Genomic DNA, 9,507 nt, shown 5'->3' on the forward strand with positions numbered 1-9,507 from the left:
GGTACATACCCTTGACCGGAATCAAACCCAGGACCTTTCAGTCCGCAGGCTGACGCTCTATCCACTGAGCCAAACTGGTTTCAGCTTAAAGAACATATTTTTAAATATACATGAGGAATGATCAATTTTCACTGCCATGTTTAGTTCAAATATTTTCCTGGATTATTGTTTGTTTTTTGAATTTGTATGTAGTATTTTTTAATAGATATAGTCAAAGTTTTATATAATCAGGTATATACTTCTGGTTTTAATGCCATGAAATACTTAGAAAAATACTCAGCCCTGGTAGGTTTTATTTTACTTTTTTGCATTTAAATTTTGTCACTCATGAAGAGATTGATTTCTGTATGAGGGTGTAGATAAGATCAACATTTTTTAAACTACTCTCATAATATCCTTTAGTGAAAAAAAAGTACTCATTTGCTTAACTATTTAAAACAACCTTTCTTTATATATAAAATGACCAGTGCTTGCTTTGGCAGCACATATACTAAAATTAGAACGATACAGAGAAGATTAGCATGGCCCCTGCGCAAGAATGGCATGCAAATTCATGAAGCGTTCCATTTTTTTTTAAATGGCCATATATACATGGTCATCTTTTTGTCGTCTCTCTACAGTTCAATTGGTCTGTCTCTTCCTACAGCAGTAACATCAGCTTTGATTACTTTAGCTTTATATTATGTTTTGATATCTACTGAAGAAAGAACTCTTCATTATATTTAAAGAACATCTTTAGTTCTTCTTATGTATTACTCTAAATGAACTATAGAAACATTTAGTCATGTCTCCAAAAATTTCCTGGACTTTTAATTGATTGAATAGATGAATCTAAGTAGAATTAACTTTTGCCCTCGGTGGTGGGTTTATGATGTGTCAACTTGGGTGGGTCAAACTACATTTCCAAAAATTCCCTTTCTTGTATGTTTCCTGTAAGAGTGGGTCATGAGAGAGCTTTGGGCATAAAAATGAGCAGCCGCCATTTATGGCTCACACATCTCATCCCTCATCTCATGACTCATCTTGTTGGTAGGAGACAGCAGCTGGACCTGAAACTGCTCCACTTTCTGCTGGCTCCTCTTCAGTTTCCCTGACTCCTGGGCCAGGTGCGTGTGACTCCTGGGACATGACCAAGGTCTTTAGCTTCTGCAGGACACCACGCCATCAAGATGTGAGAAAGTCAGGACCAAGATAAGATAAGCAAGACCCCTAACATGCCAAAGTGTAGGGGACAGTCACTCTCAGATTTGTGGAAGTACCACCTTATAATGGCACGAACCCAAGAGTGCATTCCATGCCGACTAACTTTGCAGTCTAGAAGTCTCACCTACCTCATCATGGTCCCAGCCCGGTCTGATGCAATAAGAACTGACCCAGATTTTAGTTAGGCCTCCTGAGCTCCTGCTTTGGTTTGTGAGTTCTAGCTTATACTTGCTCATGCTCCAGCCTCAATCACAAAAATAATTGCTTAAAAGAGATGATATGCTATAAGCAGCTCCCACAATCACATGCCAAATCCCTATAACAAATTCCTGCATACACAGAATCCAGGAAAATATTTGAACTGATTATGGCAGATAAAGTTGAACAATCATAACATATACAAAAATGCTCTTAAGAATTAGTAATAGAAAAAATAGATAACCCAGGACATAATAAACTAATAATTCACATGAAAATTAAAAATTCAAAGGAATGTTTTAAGATTTACTATTAATCAAAGAAGGAATATAAATACAAAAATCAAATATCATTTTTCACCCATCATATTGGAATGATAATAGGTAGAGATTCTCTTACCTAGCTCTGTTCTATTTTCTCACCCCTCAATAATCCCAAATCCTTTGGTTTACATTATATAAATCAATATTACCCACCCTTCCATCTTATTATAGTTATCTACAGAACTCCAATTACTCCCTTTAACTCACTAAAGTTTTTATCTTCTGGCTCACCATCTTCTCTGCCACCAATTCTATCATCATTCTTGATGTCTCACAACTTATCTATTCAACACTCTGGGCTCTCATTCATAGAAATCTTCCCTCTCAAGGATCTTGCCCTTCACGTCACCTCAGTCACTCTTTCCCACAGTCACACCCTGCGCTATCACTAGGCACTGGGCTACATCAAAAATCTTTTATCAAGCATCTCATTTCACTATCATTAAAGAAGTGTCCAATTAGATGTATAGGATTACTGAAATAATGGTTTAAAAACTTAATTAATGGCCTTATAACAGCAGTATTTTGCCTACTACTGGTTTTCATTTATAACAATCTGACATGGATCTTAGCTTCCAGATTTTTAGTCTCCAATACCATTCTCCATCCAAAGGAATGAGACAAGTGTGAAAGTGTCTGAATCCATATCTTGGGTCGGAAATAAATCCAGATTGGTCTACAACAAATTGTTGTTTCCAGAAATCAAAAATACTTTTTAAAAAGTGCTTAAACTACAAAGAAGCTCCTTCAAGTTGCTCTTGAAGACTGTTTCAACAACTTAATACCAAAATATGTTGTGTTTGAGCAAATTGAATCTCTGAAGAGTGATCAGCCTATAATAAAATTCAAAAAGGGAAAAGTTAGTATGAATTTTTAAAAGTAGTCACAAAAGCAAAGTTGGCAACAATAAAACATGGTCACTTTTTAAACTTAATTTTAATATATTTGGGGCCTTTGTATATATGGGTGTTGTTTTTTTCTATACTTACTAGAGGCCCGGTGCACAAAAATTTGTGCACTCAGGGGCGGGGGGGGCATGGTCCCTCAGCCCGGCCTGTGCCCTCTTGCAGTCTGGGACCCCTTGGGGGAAAACCACCTGCTGGCTTAGGCCCTCTCCCCAGGGGATTGAGCCTAAGCTGGCAGTCAGACATCCCTCTGGCAGCCCGGGAGCCCTTGGGGGATGCCCACTTGCCAGCGGGGAGCAGGCCTAAGCTGCAGTCGGACATCCTTCGTGATGCTGAGGAGGCAGGAGAGGCTCCCACCACCACCACTGTACTGACAGCCATCAGCCTGGCTTGTGACTGAGCAGAGCTCCCCCTGTGGGAGCGCACTGACCACCAGGGGGCAGCTCCTGCATTGAGCGTCTGCCCCCTGCTGGTCAGTGTGTGTCATAGTGACCAGTCATTCCCAGTCTTTCTGTTAGGGTCAGTTTGCATATTACCCTTTTATTATATAGGATATGCCTATCTCTGAAATGCATTTTTAAAACCAGAAATCGCCATTTTGACTTACCAAATGGCAATTACGTATGGTTCAACCAATACATACACATTTATATCTATATGTGTAAGAAAAAAAAAGGTGCAAACAGGCAACTGCAAATGCCACAAATACTAGAAACTATACAAAGAATTGTAAATAATGATTTGCTCTAGGAGTCACTCTAACTAGTTAGGAAGAAGGCAAAACAGTGAGAGGCCAAATAATAAATGAGCCTAATGTCCTAAAAGGAGAGCTCACTGCACAAAATTACCTCCTCATCCTTTGGATGGCCCTGCTATTTATAATGAATTAGTGAGACTGCCCAACAAAGTACACAGTGAACTAAGGGGGGGGAATATCTGCAACAAACACTTGATCAGAGTGAAGAAGAAGCATCATCAGATGTCAAGGAAAGATCTGGTTTACAGTGTTCCATACAGATATTTACTAAGCATTGACTATAAAGGAATTTAGTTTGAGGTAACAACCAGGTCCTTGTAGAATAGTTCTGCCATAATATTCTGGTGACCTTGCATCTCTCCACATAAGTCATGTAGGCAAGGCTTGATTGCCGTCTGACCAGTCCTGGTAGAATGTCCTGTAATTTCTCATACAACAGGAGGAAATAAGCCTGGTAAGAATTCACCAAGGGACTGCTTCTTATCCCTATATCGTGGGAGACTGCCTCAAGGCTGTTTCTCATTCTCATCCATCTCCCTACTTCCAGTTAAGCACAGGACTTTGATCTTGACGTTCCCTTGGGGTACAGCTGCAGGCTTCTGTGTAGGACTATACCACTCCTTGGCTGCTGTTTAGTTGGCTCCCCAACACCAGAGTTTCCCACCACTCATAACGTATGTTATCTAGTGTCATCTTGTGATACTAGACACACCGGGAGTTGACACCAGGTTGCTTGCTTTTTCTGTCTGAAGCCATGTGGGCTCATTGTTTTCTGACCAGCTGAAGTTCTGGGGGTGTGTAGCAAGCAAGCTAACAGGTGCAGTGGTAATAGCTGTGGTCCTGTTAGTCATGGTGCTACTATTTTGGGAATGCTCAGCTGCCTGACACTCCCCTGGCCCAACCAAAATCAATTGTTCAGTAGCTGAGAAACAACATCTCAGCTAGTCTGAATGATTATCCTCTTTGTTTTGGATCTGACATCATTAATGACACCTTGAAGAGGTAGAAAAAGAAATACAAAGAAAGAAAAAGAGCAAATACATAACTTTTCCATGTTGAACAGCATAAATGAAATAATGTTTATCATTGTAATAATTTGTGTGTATTTTAAGGTAGAAGAGTCCTTAAGAAATTCTGATATATTAAATCTTTTTATCTTTCTAAGATTTAGGACATTTGTGTGCGTTTGAAATTAACATCAAAATGTTTAAAAGAAATTTATAACATAACATTTTCAAATTTATTAGTTGTATAAGTAGTGTTTAAATTTTTTAAATTTAACAGATTTATAAATCATTAAAATGAAATAGAAATAATTAAAATTAGAAGCAAATGTTCTTTCCCTCAAAGAAGCCCAGACATTATAGATTTCAGCTATGTCTCTCCCTCCTCTCTGTCTAGCCTCCTTCCTCTAGTGCACACACATAATACTATGACCCTAGCCCAGCATTTGGAGTCCACTGAGGTCACTAAATTCACGCTGTCCATTACCCCCTTCGTGTTCTCACATGTCTCCTTCCTGGCTTACAGCCCATAGTCCATAGTCCATAGTCCAGAACCAGAATTGCTCCTTTGCATACACACTCCATTTTCTTGTTCTCGTTCTACACTTACTCAACCTGCAAAACAAAGGTCCAAGATTTATCCAATTGTTCCCCTACTCTAGGACTTACCACAACTGGATGACTGGCCATCCTTTAAATGTATGATTAAAACTCTCAAGTGGGCCTTCAGGATTTCTCAGCAATCCTAGAAATTTTACTCTTTATCCAAGATGGCACTTTATACTTCCTTCTCTGTTTCAAATCTCCAGTATCCTCTCTGTTTTTTTCCATTCCAACTGATGGCTTTGCTTTTCATTTCACTGGGATATTCAAAGAAATCAGAGAACTACCTCATCTTCCCACCAGCAAACCCAGTAACCTACCCATTTATGCTGTTATAAACTCTGTCTTCCTCTTATGGCTAGAAATGGCCACCACCTCCACTTATGATTTAAATGCAAATTCTCTTGCTTATTTAATTGCTTTTTCTCCTACAATTATCCAATGCTCTTTGCAGCAGTGTAAAATTGCACTAATCTCATATATATTTTGAGGAAACAATGGACATAATCTCTATCAAATTCACAGGTGAGAGTTTGTAGTCATTACATTTCATAAATCATTAAAATATAAGTAATATAAGCTTTCAGGGGGCAATCTATATATATAAAAGCCTAAGTGACTTTTATGGTGGAACAACTGGAATAACCAGTATGACTGGTCGACCAGTCACTATGATGTGCACTGACCACCAGGGGACAGATGCTCAATGCAGGAGCTGCCCCCTGGTGGTCAGTGCACTCTCACAGGGGGAGCGCCACTCAGCCAGGAGCTGGGCTCACAGCAGATGAGCACAGCTGCAGCCGCAGGAGCTTCTCCCAACTCCACGGCAGCACTATCAAGCAGTGGCAGCAGGCACAGTGGACCGGGATGAGCACAAGTGGTGCAGTGCCTGGCCCTGGTTCTGGCTCCTCCCTGGCTTCCTACCACTTGGCGCACTGCTACATCCCTCGGGGGATGTCTGACCGCTGGTTTAGGCCCCCGAGGGATCCTGGATTGCAAGAGGGCACAGGCCAGGCTGAGAGACACCCCTCACCCAGTGCATGAATTTCGTGACCAGGCCTCTAGTTTTCACATAAAAAAAATAAACAAACTTTATAGATGCCAAATCCTCCTCTTTTTTTGGTCTGTTTTTCAGCAAAACTTAGCATAAGGGTTTCTACACTAGCTATTTTTGTTTTGTTTTGTTTTTTTGTTTTAACACTCATTCTCTCCATTTACTTAATCCAAATCACTTCACTAGACTGGTTTATGTCAAGGACACCAAGGGTTTTCCTGATGGATTTCATGGTTAGTTTTTGGTCTTCATATTCCTCTGATCTCTTGGCTTCCCTCACTTAGCCTTAATGATGCTACTCTCCCTGTGTTTCTATTAATTGTTGCTCCTCAGTTTTCTTTGCAAACCTCTTGACTTCATTCTAAGTCCCTTTCTCTTCTCCATGTCTTGCTCCCTAAATATCTCATCTAGCTCCTATCTTTAAATACTATTACCAGACTGAAGAGGTCTGTTTGTGCACATCAATAAGACATGAGCAGGAGTTTTCAGCCTAAATAGTGATGATATATTAAGGAGATGATGCCATACCTGGAGTCACAGATGAGCTAATACTCAAAGACCTGGCTCCTTGATAGATTCCAGGGCATGAATTATATAGGAAAAAATCATTAATCATGATAACTAAAGGAGTTAGGGTTGTGGTCTCTACTGATTGGCTGGTGCTAGGGTAAGGAGTAATTGATCATTGCATCTGGTCCTGATGTCAGCCATGGAGTGGTTCTTTCTGACTTTGCAAGGATTTATTCAGTGGGATTGTTCCTGGGTCTAGAGCTAAAACACAACTGAGACCAAGATATTATCTTTAATTTAATTGAAAGCTCTGCCTCCATAGTCAATAGACCCAGGACCTTGTTCCTAAGACTACTAGATCCTGACCAGAGCCTCACTGCCCTGAGAATTTAATGATTAAAGCAAAGGAGAGTTGGGTGAGTCAGGTGCTGGTTGAGGCCAGTTTGAGTCAAAGAGGGAAAAAAATCAAAAGAAAAGGCCAGATGAGAGAAAATAAGGTTTCTGAACCGTTACAATACCATATATACCCTGATTACTCTCGAGTTTATATCTCCATCCTTGCCTCTTTCTTGAGTTCCAGACTTCTTCCTATACCCAACTGCATACTCACTTCATGTGGATGCTTCCTAGGTGTACTTTTCAGGGTTTTCCAGAGAAACAGAGCCAATAGAACGTGTATACACAGAGAAAGACGTTTATTTTAAGGATTTGGTCCACACATTTATGAAGACTGGTAAGTACAAAATCTTCAGAATGGGACAATAGGATGGAGACCTAGGAAGAAGCTGATGCTCCAGTTTTAGTACAAAGGTATCTTCTGCAGAATTCCCCTTATTTGAGGAAATTTAGTCTTCTGTTCTATTCAGGCCTTAAACTGATCAGATGAGGTCAACCCACATTATGGAGGCCAATCTACTTTACTCAAAGTTCACTAATTTAAATGTTAAGCTCATCCAAAAACATTCTCACAGAAATATCCACAATGTTTGGCCACATTTTTGGGCCCTGTAGCCCAGCCAAGTTGAAACAAAATTAACCATCACAAAAGTTTCTTCAATTAAACATGTCTTCAAATGTGCTTCTCCCCCAGGCTTCCCCATGTCCATGAATGGTACTTCTATTCACCCAAGTGGTCAGACCAAAACTTCAGATTCATTCTTTACTTCTCTTTACTTTATATTCAATCCTTTAGCACATTTTATACACCCTATGTTCAATTTACACTGAGTCTGTCCCTTCTTACTACTCCTACCACCCCCACCCTGGTGCAAGCCACTATCATTTCTTGCCTGGAGGACAATAATAACCTCCTAAATTGTCTCTTCCTACCCTCATTCTCACCTCCATTTTCTCCACAAAGAAGCCAGAGTGATCTTTTAAAAATTACATTAGATCTTGTGCCTCCCCTCCTCAAAGCACTGCAAGAACTTCTCATCATACCTGGAATAAAATCCAAAGCCCTAACATGGATCAAGGCTCTGCACACTCTAGTTTTTATAGATCTCTCTCCTTATTTTCTACCACTCATCTTCTCAATCACTCTACCCCAACCACGCTATTTCTCAAATACTTTAGGTTTTCTCTTAGGGCCCTTCCCCTTGCTGTTTCCTCTGCCTAGAATACTATTCCCTTACACTTTTTCATGGCTGGTTCTGTTTTTGATAGGATCACCTTGATGGCTGTGCTGAGAATAGTCTGAAGGGGGGAGGTATAAAGAGGAGAGACCAATTAAGATGTTCCAGAAGGAATACAGTAGAGAGATAATGGAGGCAGTGAAGGTAGTGAGAGGTGGCTAGGTCCTCAATATATTTTGAAGATATGACCTGAAAGATTATTCTATCAGATTGATATGGAATGTGGCAGAAAGGAAAGATTCAAGGATGACTCCACAGTTTTCAGACTGAGACAGACACTAGAAGAAAGGAAAGATAAAAAAGACTGTGGAGGTGCCAGAGTTCATTTGAGGACAGTTAAGTTCTAGATGCTTATGAGATATCCAAATGGAAATGCTGACTAAGAAGTTATATGTAAGACTGGAGTTCAGAGGAGAGGTCTAGGATGAAAATAAAAATGATCAGTTTATAGATGGTAATTAAAGCCTTGAAACTAGATGCAACCACACAGAAAAATGTAGCTAGGGAATTGGAGAGGTTCAAGGCCTGTGCCTTGAGTTACTCAACATTAAGAGGTCAGGGAAATGAGAAGAAACAAGTAAAGAGGCTGAGAAGCAGCAAGATAGAAATGGGGGGTGGGGGTGGGAATCAGATGTCCTAAAAGAAAATTGAATAAAGGGTTTTAAGGAAAAGCAGTGATCAAATGGATCAAATGCTGGTAGATCAAAAAAAGATGAATATTAAGATTTAACCATTAGACGTAGTAATACGTCAGTCAGTGGAATCTCTACAAGTACAAGGTTGGTGGGATATAGAGGGCAAAACCTTTCAAATGTTGAAGAGATTATGAGAGAAAAGGAATTGCAGATAGCAAGGACAGGAAACCATTTCAAGGAATTTTGTTATTAAGAAAAGGAGAGAGATGAGCTGGTAGCTATAAGGACAAAGACAGTTCCTGCCCTCAGGTGATTTGCCTGTGGTTAAGAAGACGAATCTGCCAAATTCTGGGATTCACATTTGGAAAGCCCAGTATCCCACAGATATATAGGCAACCTACCCCAATACAAACTTTATCAGTAATAAAGGCAATATTGTGATCTTCTATATGTTCTACTCCTTGTCTCTCTTTTTAAATAGTGCCAAAATCAGGTGGAGAGTGGGGTACCATTTACTGGACCCCCTTAAATTTCCAACAATTTCACTCATAAAGGCTCAATACAAAGGCATGGCTACTCTGATTTAAAAAGATTGAGGTGTAAGTACATTTGAAAGTATGAGAATTTTGTTTATTTTCATTATTTTTACATTAGTCCTGAAATATTTGCCTATGTATAAAT

At 39.7% G+C, this 9,507-nt stretch overlaps 1 non-coding gene across 1 annotated transcript; it reads left to right on the plus strand.

Moving 5' to 3' along the window:
* The first annotated feature begins 466 nt into the window (after positions 1 to 466).
* LOC118660938 lies at positions 467 to 573 on the plus strand. The gene has a single exon (XR_004969101.1). It is a non-coding gene; the product is annotated as a U6 spliceosomal RNA (small nuclear RNA).
* The last annotated feature ends 8,934 nt before the right edge of the window (positions 574 to 9,507 follow it).

This window comes from Myotis myotis, unplaced genomic scaffold (assembly GCF_014108235.1).
Source record: "Myotis myotis isolate mMyoMyo1 unplaced genomic scaffold, mMyoMyo1.p scaffold_m19_p_7, whole genome shotgun sequence".
Taxonomy (NCBI): Eukaryota; Metazoa; Chordata; class Mammalia; order Chiroptera; family Vespertilionidae; genus Myotis; species Myotis myotis.